We start from the raw sequence: 23,340 nt of genomic DNA, 5'->3' as shown, positions 1-23,340 counted from the left end.
TGTAGCTGAGTAGACAGCCCATTAAGCTAGAGAGTGTGAAATGCTGAGGAAGTGCTGAACTCGTGGCCAGAGAGTGTCATTTGTCTCCACTCGGGATTGTTAGTCAGGAACCTCTCAACCTGTCAACACTTAGGAAGGAGCGGAGAAAAAGCTGTCTCCTAGAGAGTTCATCCAGGAGCTGGAGTACGACTGCCAAACACACACATACAAGCACCTAGAAAAGGCTGAGGCTGGTGATGTGCTTTGTGGTGGCATTCAGTGCCTTTCCTGCTGAGGCTGTACAACTGCATGTGTACACATTTAAAACTAGTTTACCTCTGCCCCATGTCACTAAAACCTCTGGATTGGTAGAGGGGGGAATCTTACCCTTATCTGCTTGTGGGGCTTCCCCCTGGGGCGTGCTCGGTGTTTGGGTATAGGCCGGGCCCAGGGGTGGCAGTGGGGCTCTCTGACAGTCCCGCTGGGGCCTGCGCTTCACCTCAGCCTCTGTTCTGTGCCTGCTCCTGGGAGCTCCAACCAGCACCGGGCTGGGCAGCAGCTGAGGGATGCGTCTGGAGATGGCTATGGCTGCTGAGTGCTGGACTTGTGGTATGGCTGTGTTACAGCAGCTGCGGTTCGGGTGAGCCAGTTTGAGCAAGCTAGAAGCTGCTTAGCTCAGGTACTGTCAGCATTACAGCTGCAGCGGGAAGCTGGTTAAAGACTACCCACTGGCCTGAGCATGTCTCTTGCTGTGGCTGCATCGTCAGCAGTAACAGCCTCTGTGCTTTGGGTTTATCACGAATGCCTACGTGAGCTGTGGTTACAGTAGTGAATGCCAGACATACCCTTTACTCCTTGAAAGAGCAATTAAGTGCCATAGTGGATATATGCTGAAGTATAAAGAGCAGTGGAGAACTGATTTTGGAGTCAGACAGTATGCATGGATACCAGCTGATACTGCCTGGGGTTTTGCTGTCAGTTCTGATCCTGGGGTACAGGAGAATGTGGTCCTGTGCTAACGCTTATTTTTTTTTTTGTGGAGATATGATGTGGATGCTACCAATTAATGCAGTTTACAAATACAATTCTACTTTTCAATTATTTGGAATCACTAGTCAATAATCAGCATAGATCATTTATGCATTTGGCATAACACTAGAATATGTATGTATTAAATAATATGCATAGTAGGAGGCAGGATTTTTAAAAGACAACTTGGCAGGGTAGGCATCATATCCAGGGGTTTCCTTCATAGTCAGGAAGAAGCCAAATTCAGTGGTATATGTTTATTACTTGTCAGTGGGAATGCAACACTGTGCCATACTTACACTGAAAAACATGAATGAAATTCATTATGTCATTACTTTCTTGCAGATTTAAATTCACTTTTTTAATTTGTAGTTTATTAATTTCAAGTCTGTGTGTGTGTGGCTATTTCCAGTCTTGTTTAAAAGAAGCAAAACAATATTTGTATGGGAGAGCTGCCAAGAAGTTGAGGTATGATGTTCATGATTCTTTTCCCTAAGCAAATACTAGAAACTTTTGGCACTGTTGTGATGAAGGTGCCATGTTTATTAAAAAAAAAAAAAGAAAAGAAAAAAAAGTTTGATACATTTAAGTATATAGAAAATGGAATGACATTTGAAGCTGTTTTCTAGAAGCAAGTCTAAACTACATGTACATTTTGCCTATGAAATTGCCTTTCAGTGTTAATTAGTAATTCAGTAAATACGTCCAGTTCCTAAGTAGGTGAAGTACTGTCCTAAACCATTATCATTGTTTATTTTTATAGGTAGCGTAAAGGGAGATCCATCTGTTTTGGATTAGTTCTTTTGCAAATATGGTTTCATTTATGTAGGATGCTTCATGAACAAGAGGCATATATTATAACCCTTCTAAGCATTATTGTGAAAAGCAAGTTACATTGGCCAGTATCATTTTTCTCAGACATTTTCACAGAATCATAAAATTGTTGTTTGGAAGTTACCTCTGAAGGCCATCTAGTCCATTTTCCTGCTTGAAGCAGGACTGTTATACATTCCAGATCAAGTCAGCTGTATTTTTTTCTAGCCAATCTTGAAAACCTCTAAGGATGGATTCCACCTGTGTGAATAACATATTTCAGTGCTAAACTATCTTTCCAGTGAAAATTTTTTTCCTGATGTCCATAAGTCTTCCAAAGTGCAACTACTCCCTGTTGCTATTGGTTTGCCAAGTATGATCTACTGTAAGAGTTTGGCTCCATTGTCACTGTAACTACCTTTCAAGTAGCTGTAGTAGTCTGTTATTAGACCTACCTTTGCATAACCCCCTTTGCCAGACTAAACAAGCCCAATTCCCTCAACCTCTCCTCATGGGTCAAGTGCTGACCATCTACTGGAGAGTCTTCTACTGGAGTGTCTTCAGCTTCTTAGCATCCTTCATGGATTGCAGAGCCTCAAACTGCACACAGCTTACCAGCTGTGGCCTCTTCAATGTGATAGCTCCCTTGACCTGATATTCATTGCTCTCCCATTGTCTGTACAGCTAGTTGCTTCATCATAGAAAGCAATCAGGTTGGTCAAACACAACTTGGCCTAGGTAAATCCCTGCTAACTATTCCTGATGAACTTCTTGTCACTTCGTGTTCTTAAATATTGATTCCCTTTTGTCTTAACATGAGTTGTAGAGAAAAGATATGTTCTCATTGAGACAAGGCCACATAAATGCAATGCACTACTGGCAGCAGCAGGGGCATTTCATGTCTGGAGGGGAGAAGCAGGAATAACCTGCTTTACTGGTATAGAAAACTTCCATCCTGATGAAGAAGAAAAGAAACTCTGCATAAAGCTAAAAATTTGCCTTTGGCTAAGGTATGATTTTTCCAGGAATTTGGTGACATTTTAGGAAACAGCTACCTGGGAAGAGGGTCCTAGAAGTGTTATATTTGTAAGTCACTTACAAAACTTTATATTGCACAGTAGAATTCACTGATGTATTAATTATATTTTTTTTTGCCCCTGTGTTATGAAAATGAACTAATAAACCTTCAGATATTAAAAAAAAAAAGTGATACTTTTCTCTATTTTGGATGAAATATCGAATAGTAATTGTGAAATTAAAAGTTAATCGGTTCATAAATAAATTATTGTGCACTCGAGGTGAGAAAGTGTAACTTCTTGTGGGGAAGAAATAACTCTTGGTTGAATAATTTCATTCTCTAATATATTTAAAATTCACCTTCCCAGATGAGTTTGGGAAAGCTCGTTAACCCTGCCCTCGTATTGTTCAATTCATTGCTTTCTTATTTTCTCCTATGCCTATGTTAAGATGAACAAAAAATTTAATTCAGTCCTAGGTAATATTTCAGTTTGAACAAAGGCATGATCTACTTTGCTACTCTAGCATTTGACAATTCTTAATTAGGGATCCATAGCACTACTTTTGGTTGATCTGTGAAGGATTTGGCTCTTAACTGTAGTTGTGTGTCTAGGTTTCAATGAATTGAAAGAAAGTAACCCCCCAAAAGTTTGTTTGGATATTTAAAATCAGATCTTTGAGAGACCATAACCATTCTGTTTTCCTAAGAATTATCTGTCTTTGTTTCACTCATCTTCTGCCAGATTTGCACAGCTCTAGTACTTCACCAACTTTATGCTAGCAGTGCTTAATATATTCTTGTTACTGTTTAGAGGAGAGAAGACAGATTGCCTTGCTCACATCCAGATGAGGAGGTGCCATGTTGTTTTTCTTCTTTAAACAAAGGTTTCCAGAAAGGCAGGAACTTTTCTTTAATAGGAGAGTGAATAAAAAATTCCTCTGCATATGTTGTTTTTCCTTGGTGGCCTCATCTAGCTGATCAAACTTGGGCAGGGGCAGGTGGATTGGATTAGGCATCATGAGAGGACCCTTCCAATATCAACAGTTCTGTGATTTCGTGATTCAGCTGTGATTTCCATTTTTTACTTGTCTGTCAAAGGGTTATATAATCTAGAATGTTCTGGAAAAGAACTGTATTACTGTCATGACAGCACTTGCAAAAAGTCCACACCTTGATCTAGAGAAATTTTGAGACCTTCTATACTAGAAGACAGTATAATTACAGCAAGTGCTCCAGACTCCTGACCTCTTGGTAGCACTCCACTGAACTCTGCTGGGCTTGGTTCAGTTCATCAATGTCTTCTTTGTATGGAAGGGAGCAAAACTGGATGCAATATGTGAGATGTGTTCTAATAAGGGCTTTTATCTGCAAGCTATGCTCCTGATAACACAACCCAGGAGTCCATGACTTTTTTTTTTTTTTTTTTTTTTTTTTTTTTTTACTGTCAGGGTGTACTGCTGGCTGTCTGCCTTTTTAGTAGAGCTGTTCACCAGCCTTCCTAGGTGCAGGACTTCGAATTTATCTGTGTTAAATTTCATAAGGCTCCTGCTGGCCTATTCAGTCCCTTTTGACAACAGTCCTGCTCTTAAGCATCTCAGCTGTTTCTCCTGATTTGGTGTCATCTGCAAACTAGCTGAGAATGCATGCCATCACTTTTCTCAAGGTCACTGAGTGTGATGGGCTAATTGCTGTCTTCTGAGCCTGATCATCCAAGCAGCTTTTTACCCATCTATCTGCCTAGCAACCTGGTTCTTAACATCCTAATTTGGATGCAAGAATAGTGTGGGAGACAGTCAACCATACTTCTAAAGCTGAAGGTAAATAATATCCACTGTTCTTTCTTCATCTATGAATGTAATCCTTTATCCTAGAAGACAATATGTGCTCATTAAATCAGTACTGACTGTTTGCAGTTACCTTCAACTACTTCACGTGCCCAGAAACATGCTTGAAGACGACTTGCTCTGTGATTTTTCCAGCAAAGCAGGGCTTGGAGTTCCCTTAGTTTACTTCCTGTCTTTTTCTGAAGATGGATATAATATTTGCCCTTCTCCAGTCATGAAGTACCACCTGATATCCATGAGCTTTCTAAGAAAATACAGAGTAACCTTGCAAGGATATTGTCCAGCTCTTTTCACTCTCTTGGATGCTGCCTGTTGGATCCCATGGACTAGCGTGGGTTGGATTATCTGAAGTAATCCCTAGCTGAGTCCTCATAGGCTGCTGGTAGATCTTCATGACTCCTTTCACTAATCATAGGGGTGTGGGATACCATGTTGAAGACTGAGGCAAAGTAGACATTAGATACCTTGGCCTTATCTGTGTTTGCTGTTGCTAAATCACCTGCCTCATTCAGCAGCAGGCCCATATATTCCTTGCTCAGCTTTATAGGTGTTTTTCTACTTTTAGTCTCCAATGAGACATTCCCTTTCTGTGAAGCCACTGTAAATTGATGCACTTCTTATACTGGAAAACAAATAAACGTGAAGACTTTTAACTGGATATTGTGGGGTTTACAAGCAGCAGGTAAAATTTTATTAGGTGACTGTGAAACTTGTATGATTTTAGACAAAACTTTCATGTGCTCTGCTTTCCAGCTCTTGCTGATGGTGTTGTGCAAGTTGTCGTGGTCCTGGGGGCACAGTTGGCCTTGACTGTGCATGCCCACCCCCCAGAGCCACCAGTCCCTGTCCCATAGATGCTGCACAAGGTCGGCCTCCAGCATGCTTGGCCATGGGCCTGGCCTTGGCCCATCCCTAGGATACCCTAGGATGGGGCCTGGCTGCCAGGCCCTGTGGCTCCCCATCCCAAAAGGAGGCACTCACCCTTGCTGCTCCCTGACGCACATTGTCTTTCCAGCAGGGCCTTTCGGAGATTTGCTCTTTTTTTTCCTGTAAAAGCAACCAATATCAGCATTTTTGTAAGAAGCTCTCTTCAGTCATGGAATGAGGGCTAATTTAAATATTCAATATTAAACTGTAATTGATTAGGCATTTCACATAAGATATTAATAAATTGCTTCAGAATACTCTCATGTGTACTTCTAAATGCATTTGTTCTGCATAATAATCTTATCTATAAAGCCTGACATGGGAAAATATGAGACATTGCTGAAGTTAATCAGGGACAAAGGACCGGTATGACAAGGACACTGATGCAGAAGAGTGGTAATGAGCCACTGGGTTTAACTATCTGGGATGTTTTTTGTTTGTTTGTTCTAAGAGGCTCTTGAGAAAAAAAAAGAAATAGCAGGAATGGATGGACAAAGGGAAATTGGATGTCAAGAAACAAAAGATGAAAGTAGATAGCGTTCAAGTTCTAATGTGTTAAAATTCAAAGCTACAAAGATTTCAAATGCACTGTCCTCTGCATATATTCTAATACATTGGAATATGGAGTAGTATTTTGCACATCAGGGCCTACTGATTTAAAATATAGGAGGAAAAAAGTAAGCTGAAACTTTGTGTATATTCTGGATATTTCATGTCAAATAGTATTCCTTATCTGCATTGGTATTGTAGGTTTATTGGACTACTCGTACATGATTTGTTGAATATTTTCATAAACATCGAATATGTTTATTTCCTATCTTCCATTGTGTGCAGTATGCATAAGGTAGGTGGAGTGTTGTGCCATTTCAACTAGTCTTTATTTCCTCCTGAGACACTATTTGCAGATAATGCAAATTAACTTTCAATTAACTATCCCATTGCTGCCCATATCTTCAGGACTTCTTGAACTTATTGCCAGGTTCTGCATCTTCTGTCTCAGCAGAGTACCTTTTTGGTTTTGTTTGACAGCCACATCCCACTGCCTGAGCCAGGCAGTTGCTTGTGTTGTCCACTGAATTTTGTGTTGCTACTTCTCACTTAAGCCCTGTGCCAGGAAAAGGATGAAATCCAAACCCAGGAGAACTTGCTGAAAGATCAGGGTAATCTCTTTATATTTTACACCTCCCTCTTGATGCATTCATGTTCTTTGATGTAATGTTTTGCAGTGCTATCTGCAATTCTTGTACTCTAAAACAAAGGCCTTTCCTTAAAGAACTGCCTATAGCTGCACAGCTTGGCCTTTTGACCCCTGTGCTATGACCACTATGAACCACTCAACTCCTTCTGATAGCAATGCTTAACAAGAGAGAGAATACAGACAAGCTTTAAAATGTCCTTGATAGGACATCTTCATTGCATCAACTTTGAATGCCAAATGCTCCACACTTAACTTAGCTAGGCAAAGGCATGCAACACACAAACATAGATAAAAGAAGGATTTTTCTCATGGGAACCCCAGCTGGGCCTGTTCATTTACAATGTTCAGTTATGTGTTGCTCTTAGAATACCTTGTTGATTGTGGACCTGTTGCCCCTGTGCACAAAGAGATTTGAGGACACTTCTGAGCTCTGCTGATCTTCTTGAAAGGTCTTCTTTTTTCCTTCTGACCATGCCCTGGGACTTAGCCTGTCTGACACAGTGTGCCTGATCTTGTCCTCCAGAAATGAAACTAAACTGGAAAAACTTCACCAGTACTGAAAACTTCTTATGCACCTCTAGAATCAACCTTTCTATAATTAGGCTCCTGAAGAAGGATAAACTGTTTCTCAAAGTCACAATATCCCTGCAGTTCCTATTGATTTCAGTCACAGTTGTTAGTGCTCAGCAGTTCTGTTCTGCTTGCTGACTGTACGGACAAGGGCTCATTCACACAGCTGCATAATGAGACAAGCTATAGGAAACAAAAACAAAACTCCTTCTCTTACCTTCAAATCCGCTTTCAAATGCAGGTTGTGAGAGGCCTGAATTAATTACTGAAGAAGCTGCAGAATACCCAAAAGCACATCTTGATTCATTTGTTTTAGAGCAATTACATGTAGCACAACTCATGGAAAATGACACTCAAGCAAACAACTTTTAGGTAGCTAATACTATTTTTTCACTAGGCATTCAAAATTATGTACATTTGTTTTGTATTTTTCACTGTATCCAGTACTTCAATATGAGGGTTGCAAAATCCTCTGTAGTGCCTTTTCCGTTTTTTATTCATTAGTGTCTGCCACTCCTAGCAAACAGTGCAGTGTTTTTCAGGACTTTTTGTTTTTCTTCTGCACATGGCATGCCTTCTGGGCTCCTTCCCCACCCCTTATTGATTTAGCTATAGAAATTATGAAGTCCAGAAACCTGATAACTGCCTTATTCCTGGGGCAGAAAAAGCCATTATGAATGTTTCTCTCTGCAAAGCACTGTGAGGTGGGGTCTCTGCTCTCACTGTGCTATCCTTTTTGTAGCTTGGGCCTGAATAAAGACGTGCTTGAACGTATGATGCGCATGTATCAGCTATGCATGAGAACCCCAAACTGTGCATAAGTACAAGCTGTTGAGTGCTTAGCATTTGGTGTTGTTTTTTTTATAAGAATAAACTCATCAGAGTGAGAAGTTTCTGAGGGTCCATTCTGATTTCTCCTGGAAGATTCTCGTTCTATGATGTTAATTGTTCCTGCACTGGAAAAGAAAATGGTGGCCAAAGTATGAAATATGCTATACGTGACTAGTGGATTAATCTATTAGGGTGCTCATGGAACAAAGTTTCCTTCCTGAGGCCCTCTAGCAGTGGCCATAAGTTTCCTTGAAAGAAACTTTCTTCCAGCCCAGAAGTGAAGGGATACTCCTCCATTTTATTGAGAATATGAAATCATTTACATTTTGCTCTTACATTGTTTCCTCTGACCTTTCTCCTTTTCCCTCTCAGTATGTTAATATTCAGTAAAAGACCTCTCCCTACAGTAGGTGTTTCCAACATTCTCTGCATTTAGTTCTAATTTTCTGTCTGCTAATGAATTTTCTTAATAGTTAGAACTGCCTGGTAGCAACCACTCCAATGTTCTCTCCTTAAGCCTCTATCAAAGTTCATGAATTTGATGAATGACACTGAGAATCATCTGGTTTTTGCTGTTGTTATTTTTTCTTCTTCTCTTCTTGCTTTAGCTGGACACGTTCCCTGCTATCTTGCACTACCAACTAACTTTATCACTCTAGACTACTCTTTCGAATATAACAGCTGGGAACTAAAATCACATATGTCTGCTTTGGCTCTGCATATGTAGCAGAATCTAATTATTGCATTTATTTTCTCTTATGTGCTAGGTTGAACCTGACTGGCAGGTAAGCACTCACCCAGTTGCTTCCTCACTACCTCCAGCAGGTAGGCAGAGAGAATCAGAAGGGGAAAAGTGAGAAAAGTCATTGGTCAAGTCAAAGGGACTTTAACAGGTGAAGCAGAGCTGTATACACAAGCAAAGCGAAATAAGGAACTTTATCCTCACTTGTCATTGGCAGGCAGATGTCCAGCCCCTTCCTGGATAGCAGTCTCAGCACGAGTAATGGTTATTTGGGAAGACAAATGTAACCCTACATATTATACTCCCTGCCTTCTCCTAGCTTCTATTGCTGAGCATGACATTGTGTGGTATGGAGTATCCCCTTCGTCAGTTCAGGTCAGCTGTCATGGCTGTGTCCCATCTCAGCTTCTTTCTCACCTACAGCCCACTTCCCTGGAGGGACAGAGTGGGGAGAAAAGAAGTGAGGGGGGGGGGAAACCTTGAAAACTTCCATGCTGTGCAAGCACTGTTCAGCAGTAGCCAAAACGCTGGTGTGTTATCAACACTGTTTTAGTCACAAATTCACAAATCTAAAACTCAACACCCTGTATGGTGCTGTGAAGAAAATTAACTCCATCCCAGTCAGGCACAGCAAATGTTATTAAACTCTTGAGTAAAACTCAGTATCTGCAGACTGATTTAATTAAGTTATTCTTTGTCTGACCCATAAACATTGAGAATTTAAATTAAAACCCCACTCTATTTCCTTTTATGAAGTGTATTTTATTTTGCAGTGCTTGGTTGATACATGGTGTTTTTATTGGCTCTGTGTTTCAAAAGTACCAGGAAACAAACATGTATTAGTTTTCCCTGCTTCATTTACTGAGCTGTGTTTAGCTCTGATAGAGGCCTCCTTTTCCTGAGCTGGGACTGAAATGGTTGGCCCTCCTGGCTGCCAGGGCACACTGCTGTCTCATATTCAACTTGCTGCCACTCAAACCCCCCCAGATCCCTTTCCATGGGACTGCTCTCCAGCCCCTCATTCCCCAGTCTGTACATATTTCCAGGGTTACCCCATCCTAGGTGTAGAATCTGGCACGTACTCTTGTTAAACTACTTCATGCAGTTGGTGATTGCCCAGCCCTCTAATTTGTCAAGATCTCTCTGCAAGGCCTCTCCACCCTCAACAGAATCAACAGCTTCACCCAATTTAGTATCATCTTCAAACTTACTCAAAACAACTTCTAGTCTTCCATCCAAGTTATTTATAAAAACGTTGAAGAGAACTGGCCCTAGAGTGGAGCACTGGGGATCCACACTAGTGACTGGCTGCAAGCCTGTTTGTAACCCCCTTTACTAAACTCCTTTGGGCCTAACCCATCAGCCAATTGTTCACCCATCATATTACATTTTTATCTAGCTGTATGCTGAAACTTTTTTCCAGAAGGATACTGTGAGAAATAGTATCAAAAGCTTTCCTGAAATCCAAAAAGATTGTATCAACTGGCTTCACTTGGTCAACTAGATGGGTGATCTTGTCATAAGAAGAAATTAAATTTATTGAGCAGGATCTTCCCCATGTGAACTCATGTTGGCTATGACCAATGACCACATTGTCCTTCAGGTGTTTTTCAGTAACTTCCAGAATAATTTTCTCCACAATTTTACAATTTTTAGGCACTGAAGTGAGACTGACAGGCCTGTAATTACCCGGGTCTTCTATCTTCTTTAGAGTTGGAATGATGTTTGTGAGCTTCCCATCAGCTGGGACCACTCCACTCCCATGACTGTTGAAAGAAAATTGAAAGAGGTCTCATGATGGCATCAGCCAGCTCTCTGAGTACCCTGGAATGAATCCCATCAGGCTTCATAGACTTATATGCATCCAGGTGGAGCTGCAAATCACACACAAGTTTAGGATTGGGTGGGAGTTTATTATTCCCCCCACAGTCATGGTCCTCCAACTCAGGGCATTACTCAGCCCATTATCAGTGTTGAAGAGAAAGGCAAAGAAGGCATTAAACATCTCTGCTTTGTCTATGTCCTTGTTTGTGAGGTGACCATCCTCATCAAGTATTGGGCCAATGTTGCTTCTGGTTCTCCTTTTGCTGCTAACATATTAAAGAAACAAACAAGTAAACAACAACAAAAAAACCTGTTTATTGTTCCCTACAGTAGTGGCCGCTTCAGCTATAGTTGAGCTTTGTCCACACAAGTTTTCTCCCTACAAAGGCCAACAGCGTCCCTGTAGTCCTCCAATTTCACCTGACCTTGCTTCCAGCAGCTATACACTTTCTTTTTCCACCTAAGCTCTAGAAGAAGATTCCTATTCCACCACACTTGCCTTCTGCCCTGCCTGGTTGACTTTGGACATTTTGGAATTGCCTGTTCCTGTGCTATTAGGAGATGGTCTTAAAAATTTACCAGCACTGATGGACCTTGATATCTTCAAAACCAGTTTCCCAGGAGACCTTACTAACTAGTTCCCTGAGCAGCTTAAAGTCTGCTTTCCCTATACACAGGATTGAAGTTTTGGTGGCAGTTTTTCTCCTGTCACTGAGGATTTTAAATTTGCCTGCTTCATGGTCACTATGGCTAAAATGGCCACCAGTTGCCACTTCACTTTCTTGGCACAAAATTCCTTTTCGCTTATGAGAAAGGTGCATCCCATCAGGTGCCATTAAACCTGGTGTCATGTAGACCTTCCCATGATCAAGAAACCCCAAATTCTGCCAGTGGCACCATCCTTGGAGTCATGTATAATTAACTTATTTGACCTATTCCTTTCAATATTGTTCCCTGCTATTGTAAGGATAGAGGAAAATGCTACCTGTGCACTTGATTCTTTAACCAATTGTCCCAAAGCCTTGAAGTCCCTTTTGATTGCCCTTGGACTTCTCTTTGCCACTTCATCACTGCCAACATGAAAAAACAATGATAGGTAATAATCAGAGGGCCATATCAGGTGACTTTTATAGTGATTTCACTTACCTTAGCTCCAGAGAGGTGGCAGAATTTCCCTGTGGGTTGGGTCTGGCCCTCTGTTCCCCTCAGAAAGGGGTCCCCTATGACAATAACCCCATTTTTCTTGATGGCGGTTGTTGTGATACAGTCAGCTTAAGCCAATTGTGAAGGTCTAGGTGATTGTAACTCAGTTTTCATTGTATGAAAGCCTAGTCCACTGTGGGTTTGGTTTTTGCATCTCAGCTAAATGTTTATTAACTGCTTGGAGAATTAGAAGCCATCTTATAGTACCAGCTTCTAAGAAACGTAACCAAGATAGCCTAGTGTTCAGAGGGCAATTTGTAAATATTATGGACTTAATAAATGGACGTCTACAAGTGGTATTTTTTTTTTTTTTCCTTTCAATAAGGAAAGAAAAATAAAATTCATGATTTATGATTTTGTGCTTTGTTATCAGAAGAACCCAAAGATACAATCTTAGCTTCCTAGTTTGATGATTGGGCTGGCATTTGAATTTGATGATTTTCCTTTCCTATTGTTGCTGTTTTTCAGAACATTTTGTAATGAGATGGATATGGACCTTTTTGCTGCTAGTTCTGCATAGTCATTCTTCCTTAAAAAGAGTAGTTGCTTACTTTTCATGAGCTGGTAGCACCTTTTCTTTTATTTATTTGTTTTATATTTTTTACACTGAAGTGTTTTTCTCTTGATGGTTGAATGTAAATTTGAATTCCCAGTATCTCCAAGCCTTTACAATGGTTGTGCTTTTATTGCTAGAATTTAAAACACATTCTGAACTTTTCTTAAACCTTGGAAGAGTTGTTGTATACAGTGAGAGAACTCTTTCATGAGGATTCTATAAATTTGCAGAGAAATGTCCAAAATTTTAATTGATAATACACTCACAGTTCCTGGTTACCTGTAAATGAGAACTTTTGAAATCTCCTGAAGTTTGCTCTATCTAGTAAAAATCCCAGCATTTCCAGTTCTCCATTTTGAGTGGTCAAGTAACTATTTGTGGAGCGTATTGGAGGAGCTGAAGTATACTATAGAAAAACTATGAAGCAAATGAGAAAATTTATTCTTCTACTGCCACAATTAAAAATATAGCTATAAAAAGTCATGCAAATTAAAAAATCTAAAGGTTTCCGTAGTAACAATTACTTGTCTGTGGTGAGTGATTTATATTATCTAACATTATTGTTAGTAGCAGTACATGCATACAATTATATGTAAAGTGTCATCAGTACGGTTAATTAATATTGCTCTGAGAACCGTAGCTTTTGATTTTCCTGACCTCTGCATATTTAAATGTTTGCCCTTAATGCTGCATTAATTCAGTTTTAATTTTCTCGGATTTTCAAAAAATAAAAATGCCAAGGAGGTGTGAGGCAGAGGAGGAGAGCAGAGAAACACACCTAAGCTAGTGACACAGTGACCACAACAGAAATAAAAGTAAGCCAGGCTTTAATGCTGTTGGTTGTGTTTTATGTTGGTATTATCACTTTGCACTTTGTGGGTCCTGTCAAGGAACCGTGTTGCACCTAAATGCGTTCTCCAGCAAAAAACATATGCAACTGGTCAACAATAAACTTTTTGAAATATTTATTTTATAGGTGATGGGTGTAGCATATCTCTTGCAATCCCATAATTTCAAACTGTATTGTTACAAATGTCTGTTTTCATTGATATGTAACCTGAATTACTATGGGATCTCTAAGAATGGAGGGAAAAAAATTTTGGATGGATTTGCTTTCAGCTTTGTAGTTGCAATTCACATAGATTTTCATTAAGTTTTACACTTTTCTAACCTAACCAAAATTGTGTCTGTCCTGTTGTATTTCTTTCTGTGTAAGAAAGAAGGAAGTTAAACAGAAAGTAATGATTCTGCATCGAGTGAAAAAAAAAATCAAATAATATAATTTATGCAGATAGCTCCCTAAGCATTGCAGTTTTCCTTTCCTAATAGTTAATTTCATAATAGCTAATTCCAGGAAGCTTAAATGTATTGCTTTTATGCACTGAGTATAGTGTCTTACCATGGACCCAAATGGGGCTATTTGTGGAGTAAAGTACTTCTCAACCTGAAAAATAGCACAGAGTGGTGCTCTGATGGGTGAACATCGTTCCTTAGTGTCACATTTGTTGGTACAAGTTAAATAATGTTTTCCTTTGTATCTCCTAGTACAAGAGCAAGATGCAATTAAATACTCTACTGAATTTTTGAAAGAAGAGTCTCAGAGTTCAGGCATTTAAATATTGATATGAAATAGAGTGGTCCCACTGGGATACGTGCAACTATTTGGTTTGTGGATCAAAAGAAGATTGACAGTGTTAGTGTGTTTTTGAAGCAAAGCCTAAAAATTTGTGGTAGCTCTCTTGTGGTAGTATGGCTTAATAAACAATTTGACTTTATTCATACAGCCTCTGGCAAAGCTGGTCTCTAGTCTGGCTGAGGACTTCAGAAGGTGCTACAAAACAAATAAGAAATTTCAAAAAACCTTGAGGGGGCTATCTTCATGGTATTCGTTAACTTGGCTAAATTAACTCACCATCAAAAAATATGCTTTGAGACAGACTGAATATATTTGACTGCTGAATGTTAAAAATTCTGCCATTTATAGCTGAGGGATTTGAAGTGTTCAATAAAGAAGTAACCTATTGTAGTCATAACTATGGACAGCACACTGAATAATGGTAGAGTGATTGTTCACCTAAGGCCAAAATTGCCAGTGATGCATAACTTGGGGCAGTTCTAGCAGTGGAATAGTTTTTATGGGCTCATTAACGTTACCAGGTACAGGAGTAGCCCCAAAGAACCAACACTGAGGATAGTACGCTCTTCATAAAACATATGAAGGAGCAAAGGGAGGGGGACAGAGGTAGAAAAGGATCATTAGCTGTGCCAGACTGTTGGCAGAAAAGTTCTACTGACAGATGCATATGGCTCTCCTTTGCTCCAATACAGGGAGTAATCAGTAGAATGCACTTTCTGGAAGCGTGCTTCTGTAGTGATAAGTCTGTTAGCTTGAAGAAAAAACAGCCAGAAGAGAGCTATGATTCAAAATACTCTGCTGTTGATGTCCATTCTCTCCCAGAAGCACCATCTTCAACATCACTGCCTCTTTGTTCATGAGGCTATTAAACAAAGGAAAAATCAATACATAATTTATCTTCTTACATATGGCAGAGTTCAGGAAAGTGAAAGAAAGTGGTAACAGCCAAAGGAGAAATGCAATGCTTTTAGTATTGTGCTGGTAAGGAAAATCGTTTTTTAGAGGAGAAGTCTTAATGTGCTTTTGCACATGTTGCTTGCATGGAGCCTTATGTGATAACTCGATTTATGCTTGGTACTACTTTGAGAGGCTTCAGGAAAAAATGCAGAAACAAATACTTGCTACTAGGAATGGGAGGTGATAACAGTAATATTCTTCTAATCGAGAGCACAAGCCTCAGAATATTGATCCAGAATGTGAAAAGCGTAAATTCAGGTCTTTCTCTGTCTGAAGGGGCTTTAAAACTCATGTTTCATTTTCCAAGAAAAAATGAATTAACTAGTCTCCAGGGAGGCAAGACTGTAAAATGTTTTCAAATTCTATTGACATTATTTTAGTATGTATAAATATTTCCTGGGAATGTAACCAGAGTCCAAGTTCTCTCTCTCTCTTTTTTTTTTTTTTTTTTTTTTTTTTTTTTTTTAAGTGAGCATTTTGGCTACTAGCTTTAGAAAGTCATTCCTCTTCACTATCTCCTTCTGATACCATTTATATATTTATACAAAGCAGATCTTCTTCACCAGGAAAAGCTGATGGACTGTCATCTGAAAACAACCAGCAGGTTGGTAAACGAAGCACTCTTTGGGAAGCCATAGCACAAACCATACACAGCTTCTGCTTTTTCCTCTTTTTTTTTCTTTTTTTTTTTTTTTTCTTGTCTTCTGTGAAGTGTGGTCTGTGCAAGCTGGAATGAACTGCTTGACATTTGTACTGCTGAGTTGTAAGTGGTCACGACTCTTTCTCAGACTCCCCACCTGGCTCTGCAGACTCTGCATTCATACCTTGACCTGTTTGCTAAGGTCTTTCATCTGTGCTCCCTACCCTGAAGTTCACTGATTTATCCAAGTTGCTGTGCAGCAGAGCAGGTCGCATGCAAAGGGCTTGTAGCTTGGACTTCTTACCTGAGAGCCAGAACTTCAGCCAGACAGGGAGGACTGGTAATAGATAAATGCTGAAGGAAAAAGAATGTTTCAAAGATAGAACACTTTTCTTTTTTTTCTTTTTTTTTTTTTTTTTTTTTTTTCCCTTGCTGCTTCAGAGTCTTGAAACTTTTTTTTATCATTATTATTATTATTATTTTTTAATCTTTCAGTGAGAAGCTCTGTGTGTATAACAGTGTGTGCAGGTTTGTTTTTGCACAGCAGTATATATTCATCATGGGTTACACTATTATCCTTGCAGGAAGCTGTCATGAAAGCATGATGAATTACATCTGTCTAACATCTACAGTAATGGTTTTAGATATAAAGTAGGGAGCAGAATGAATTCACTGATACAGTACATTGATTTACAGTCATCCCCTGGTATCATTACAACTCTTTGCACTTAGAATCATAGGGTTGGCTTAGATTTGGAAGGAAACCCTGGAGATTATCTCATCCAGCCCCCTGCTCAAAGCAGGTACCTTCAAAGTTAGGGTTTTATACAGGTAAATTTTGAAATCTTCAAGGAATGGAGAGTTCACAGCTTTTCCAGACAACCTGTTACCCACACTCATCATAAATTTTCTTTTTCCTTATCTGTAGTCAGAATTTCCCTTACTACAAGCCGTGGCCATGACATTTTGTCCTTTTGCTGGGCACTCCTACAAGGAGTTTGGCTCCGTCTTCTCTGTCCCCTCTCCTGCTTCCCTCTATAGATGGCTAGAGTGATGAGATCAGCCTGAAGCCTTTGTTTCTTGTCTGAATAAACCCGTCCCCTCAGTCTTTTGTCCTGCCCCATGTGCTCTAGTCCCCAGCTGTTTTAGTGGCCTCTGCTTGTCTCCTTCTGGTTTGTCAATGTTTCTCTTACACTGGGGGGCCCCAAACTTGACTTCCTGTCTCGTGGAACACACAAACATTTCCAGATGTCTTTTAGCCTTTGATAGACTCTAACTGCTGGTAAGATCTGTGTGGTCTTTCAGAGTGACTACAGGCTGAATAGTGCAATTCATTTGTTTAATGAATAAATACACATTTTTGTATGGTCAGAAAGCTTTCTGCTTTGCAGGGTGGTATTGACTTTGCTGAAAACTCTAATAATAAAAGCTGCTGTTTGTATTTGCTTACTCTTCTGAGAAATACTTTTTTATTCTTTTACAAAGTTTATTTCTTTTCCAAGCTATGGGGGAGTAGCCTAGTTCCAACATTTTCTTTTGTTTTCCTTTCAAGACCCCACCCCCAAAATTCAGATTTGTAATATCAGCTTTCAGTGACCTGGCAGAGCCATAAGAAGCAACACATCACTGCTATACACCACGCTGGGATAAGTGGACAGAAGAAGAATGAGAATGAGAAGGGGCTTGGCATTGCCAGACCCAAACCAGTGACGCCAAAGAACAGTTAGGTGTGAATGAATATGACTGCTGGGCCTCTATTGAGAAGCGAGGCAGGAAGGCTATAAGTAGTTGCAATTCTGTCTGTCTGTGTGTGCAAATGGGTTAGTTAAAACCATTTGGCCTTTGTATATTCAATGTCTTTAACAAACCATAATTTTCTATTTGTATATTTACTACACTGGTCTTGCAGTGACTGTTGCAAGAAGACACTTTTTTCTCCCACTCTTCAGAAAAAGGAAACAAAATCGATGGGGTTCCTTCTGATACTAGCAGATGCTATTCCACTGATGTGGATTTAATAGTATCATTTTATTTCAACAGGGAATTTTGTAATGGTAATATGAAATTTGGTTAAGATAATATATAACACCTTCAGCTGTCTTGATTCCTACTGTTGGTCATGTTAGTTAATTTGTCTTTCCATTTCTTTTTCCTTTTCCTTTTTTTTTTTTCTCTCTCTCTTTTTTTTTTCTTTGCCTTATATCTATACTGTGGCAGATTCACCTCCAGGAGTTTGACATGACAGCTTAAATGTATGATAAATATCCATGAGAAAATTCTGCATGCAGGAATAATCTTCTAGGAAAGGACAGCCTCAGCTAGGAGGCTTTTTCTTTTTTTGGAACCAGTTCCAGATTTTGTGGAGCTTATGGGAGCTTATTTGGAAACAGGTGGGTTGTCAACTCCTCTGTCTTTCAGTTCTTTTTTGTCATTGTTAAAGGAAGGGCATCCTCATAGTTATCTGCTCTCTGATAAGGACTTTGCCTGATGATCAATTATTCCTGTAACTGGGGCTATTGCAAATAATTGTTTCGGTAACACCTACAAAGGATTTAGAAATGTATGGTTTGTGCAAAACGTGCTGTGAGAGTAGTTGGCTAGAGTCAAAATGGAGATGGTTTGTATTTTGCTTTATGCAACAGAAAAGTTTATCTGCTGTTATGCTACTGAGAAAAATCCAACCATATTTTTTTCATCACTGCACATCTGCAAGGGCATGGAAGACTCATGTCCAGTGTGTCTTCGAGTTTCTGATAAGTTGGGGGAGCTGGCCTCAGGAAAGAAGTGTTCCAGGGATCAGTTTTTCTGGCAGTCAACTGTGATAGGAAATCCTGAAGGGTACAATGACATATATTTAGATATATTCTTAATTGCTCTGTGTGATCTCACTGTAATTGTTACTCTCAAACACAGTGCCTTGACTATGAACCTTCATCATTTTCTTGCAAACACAGTGTAAACTGTGAAGTGTGAGAATTGTTCTTAACTAGTTCCCTTCGCTGGTATATTGAATCAAGATAAACAAATTAATCAGACTGGCAAGCTGATGTTTTCAAACAGGTCAAATGTATGGGATTTCTGCTCTATTTTTCTTTATTCCAGGCCCTTGTTATTACCATATTTAAGTTATTGATTGGTCTTTGCTGCTGTGGGTTTTGCAGGTGGTTTGAAAACACCTGAAGGTATTTTAAGGACAAGATATCTAGATCTGGAAATTGCTGGATAGATAATGAGTATATCAGTGCCTATACTCGATCGTGCCACCTTGAACTCTTCCACTGAGAGAAGAGTTTCTTGCATTTCTCATATTTCCATTCAAGGATGTTTTCAACTTAAAATTTAGAGTGACATTATGCCAGCAGCTGACTCATATTTGTAGTTCTGCTTTAACAATAACATGATTGCGGTTCAGTGCATGTAGGGTTTTCTATTTGGGATACACAAATGATTTGCAGTCTCACTACTGAATTAATTTTAACTTTCCAAGTAGGCTTCATTTCCAGAGGTGAGATCTGTATTTACGTAATTTAGGGTTGTTTTGATTGAGTCCACTTAAATAATGTATGATGGAGAGATCTTCCTGTATTCAGTCACGATTAGAAGACTGTAGCACTTCCTTTTGCAATTAGGGAATTTATTGCCATGAACTTATCAAATTGGAGTTAATTGTTTAGGGAGTGCATCATCATGTACCACTCTCAAACATTTATATTGTATTTCCTTTGTTATTAGGTATCAACATTTTGAGTAAACAGTAGCTGAATATTGATCTCAATCTCTGGGGCTGTGTGTACATTAGCAGTCTGGTTTTGAGCAGTAATGCATTTCTGAAGCAATCCCCCTGAATGTCTCCACTTACTGCACATGGACTCAGTTTTCAGGGCGGTCGTGCTGTATGTGAACGGGATTTCTTTCAGGGGAAACTAATCCAGAAGAACTCAAACTCTGGAGCCCATTTGGAACAATTGTAAGGGTCTGAACCAACAAAGTGCCACCTCACCATGCAGTACTTAACACACAAAAGGATGTTCTTGAATCACTGAGAACTCCTGTGCTATATTGAAGCATTTCTTGCACTGTATCAAGGACTAAATGTCATATGCATCCTCATTTTGCCATCCTTTGCTGTCTCTTAGTGCTTCATTTTGACTGCTGCTCCTTCCTTATACATCTACAGTTTTCCTGGTATATAACCTCTTTCTTTTTCTCCGTATTTTATCTTTTGTTGCCATAGTCCTTTGCAGGATCTCCCCCCCCTGAAACCCCCCGAATCACCAAGCCAGGTGTTGGTTTATATCTCTGTCTCCTAGAGCTGTCATGTAGGAGAGAGTCTGAAAGAGGTGCTTTGGGATTCATGTCTCAAGATCCCTCACAAGGATAACACATCCAGGGATACTTTTCTGATGTGCATTAACAATGACCTCTTGCTTCCAGCACTCCTGTCTTCACCCTGTTTGAGTTTTCTGACCCTGCCTGACTGCGAGGGATCCTGTGCCCTATAAAAGCCGCTCCCTGGAGTAAGTGAGCCATGACTGTGAAATACCTATGTCAGAAACTGATTCCCTTGCTGCTGTTCTAGATGAGGTCAATACTGGTGATCAAGTCAGTGGTGCACATAACTGTTCTGACACTGCCATGCTCCTGTCTTTCCATACAGAGACCCTGCCACACAGCACCTTCTGCTCCTCAAACGCACCAGTTAGAGGCTGAGGCCATTGTGGTGGCACTGCACACTACAACATTTTCAACCTCTGTCCTGCCCTGCAGACAGTATGAAGAGGCAGGGAGTACTGTTTATTTGGCTTGCAAGTTGGTTAGCTGCTGAAGCAGCTGTCACTTGACATGATGTTTTCCCTGCACCCACATGTACACCCTATGACAAACAGTGACACACAATCATGTGTCCACAGGCAGCCTCTGATGGTTTCCCTTACCATGCATGTGGCTTGGTGCAGAGACACTGAGCTCCCTACACTGCTGTGAGAAGCCGCTTCAGTCTGAGGAACTGGGGCTTCATGAGGAGGGTGCAAGTGATGGAGCTGCAGATCTGTGGGAGAAACTCTCCCATGCAGCTTGGCTCTTTAATGTAGAAGAGGAATAGCTGTTTAGCTATGTGTGTGACTGACAGAGCAATTAACAGTTGAGAGTGACGATTTTTATCACCATTGAAAGTCTTTCAGTCCAGACTTACTGTTCTGAAAGATACAGGCCAGACACAGTGGCCTTTGTAATACGGGAAGTGAAAGCAGGTTGTGATCTCTTCCAGTGATATGCCCTACCCTGATTCTGACAGATATTTTAATCTGATCTCTCTCTCTCTCTCTCTTTTTTTTTTTTTTTTTTTTCCCAACATGGAAGGAATGTTGCATCAGGGAAGCCTGTTGATTGCTTACCCTGTGTGGACATATGCAATGTGGTTAAATGGACATATTGGAATCAGGTGTGTATCCATTCTACATATATGCAAGAGAGCAGTGGGACTAGAGGCCCTTCTGCATTTGTTTTTTTATCCTAAAAAAGCCACAGACAGCCTTTTCATTTGATTAAATCATCAGTGAAACCCCGGTGTTTCATGGTCCTACAGAAGATGAAGCAGCGATGTGCTTCATTGTAGTGGAACCTCCCCTCTCCCTCCTTGCCCCCCTTAAAAAAAAAAAAAAAAAAAAAAAAGAAGAAAAACTAAATACAGTCCATAGATCCCTATCTGCGTAGGTCACATTCTTCTGCATTTTGAAACTTCAGGCTTATTAATGAAACCTAAGTAAGAAATGAGTGGTGGTATAAGGGTTGATAGCTCGTAGCTGACACGGTTGGAGTAAAAGCTGTAACAAGGGTATTTTCACATGTAGAGGGGAAAATTGGATTGTAAGGGCTTTGTCTTTCAACAAAATAGTGCAGCTACTTAATTGTTTCTAAAGTTGCATGCTTTTGGATTTTTTGTATGCCATCTTTTTAGCCCTTCAGTTTTATACTTTAGCATGTACCACTCACAGAGACACAGACAGACACTGAGAGTGGCTGGGAAGCATCATTGCAGAGGCAAAGTTTAATCAGCTCTGCTAAGCCTGTTAAATGAAGTATTGTCTGTACTCATACAACAGTTTGGTACATGTAAATGAAGTTTGAAGCTTTTGGTGTCTCAGGCATGCCGTTTTAAGGTCTGTTTTTCATGCTGATGTTCCCATTCCAAGCTGTCATAATGTAGTGTAGAGAAGGATAAATGCAGTTAAGAAGAAAATTTCACAAAAGTGAGTTGTAGAGTTTTATTTTCATAAGGCAGCTACACACATCAGAAAATGTTATGGAGCTTGCCTGTGCTGCTGAAGTGCATCATAGAGTAGCTTACACTGCAATGGGCACAACAGGGGCAGGAATGGGAATTGCTTGTGAATTGTGCTGAGGATGTAATGTGGCTCTGTGGTCTTGGGGTCACAAACAAGAATGACTCCATCAGCAGTGGGTTCTGGTGTGCTAAGCTCTGACATTACCACATTGAAAAGCCAATAAACATTTCATTTTATTCCTATAAGGCAATACTGTAACTGTTGATTATATGACTGTTGTAAGGAAAAAAAAAATAAAAATGAAAAAACACCATAGTGAAAGTCTTAAGTACTTGGAGATTGGAAACTAATATAGGTAGTGGTGATTTTGAAGGCACTTAGAGGTTTTGAACCTTATCTTTCTGTCAAACAGCAAATTCTTCTAGCACATTCCTGAATTTTCTATTTACCCTTTAAAGTTAAGGCATGTTGTGGGACAAAGTAATAAAAAACAGTACAGTTGTTCCTTCAGGCAACACAAAGAGACAAATGTTCCTGAACAGTGTAGGCCGTGGTTGTTATGTACAAGAGAATATCAGCATGCTGCTGCTTTGCCATACCTAAACAGAGACACCAGCATCTATAGGTAGTATCTGTACTCCAGGTTTGCTCCTGAGAGCACTGTGCTGCAGAGAATTCAAAAGGAACCAGGTTGTCTGCTCAGTGCTGGGAAGTCAGAAGCATCTCCTGTTGCTTCATTCTTGTGAGAAACTCAGCAACCTCCTTTACTCCCAAAATACAGCTGGAAGAAATCTCAGGTGCTAAACTTCTGCACATCTGCTCTGATAGCTGTCTTACTCTGTACTGACTTTTTGGGGGCCACTTGCTCTCAACTGTTAAAAGTTGTGATATACAAAGTGTTATTAGCACTCAAAGGAACCACTAAGAAAAGCATGTGATGTTACTGTCTGAGTAGGGCATGGTGCTTCACTTACAACATCATACTTTTCTCCTTTTTTTTTTTTTTTCTTAGGTGTACTAGGGTTCTTTACGTATCTATAAGAAAAATGGTCCAAATGTTTTTTTATACATCAACATAAAAAGGGTTTATAAAAGACTGATGAAATAAGAGAATAATGCCATTCTTTAAAAGAATAAGCCTTTATTTTGAAAAACAAAATAGAACTGCATTAATCCATTTATAAATGGAAATAATTGACCTTTAAATATGCAACACTCATTTATATACTTAATCATAATCACTCTGCCACAGGGCAGAGAATTATGTTTTACAGTTCTCTACCTAATTT

The 23,340-nt window shown here is 39.8% G+C and overlaps 1 long non-coding RNA gene across 2 annotated transcripts in view; it reads left to right on the top strand.

The window, feature by feature from the left end:
- Positions 1–4,288: 4,288 nt before the first annotated feature.
- The window catches only part of LOC106018009 (uncharacterized), a 141,986-nt gene continuing 122,934 nt past the window's right edge, over positions 4,289–23,340 (top strand). Inside the window, exons 1-2 of one of the 2 annotated variants that reach the window (XR_002403506.4) lie at positions 4,289–4,656; positions 4,753–5,336. This is a non-coding gene — a long non-coding RNA (uncharacterized lncRNA). Of the gene's footprint in view, positions 4,657–4,752; positions 5,337–23,340 lie in introns of those variants that run through there. The other variant, XR_011807708.1, reaches the window with a different exon arrangement.

Source organism: Anas platyrhynchos, chromosome 2 (assembly GCF_047663525.1).
Source record: "Anas platyrhynchos isolate ZD024472 breed Pekin duck chromosome 2, IASCAAS_PekinDuck_T2T, whole genome shotgun sequence".
NCBI lineage: Eukaryota > Metazoa > Chordata > Aves > Anseriformes > Anatidae > Anas > Anas platyrhynchos.
This window is presented reverse-complemented; position numbering and strand designations above follow the sequence as displayed.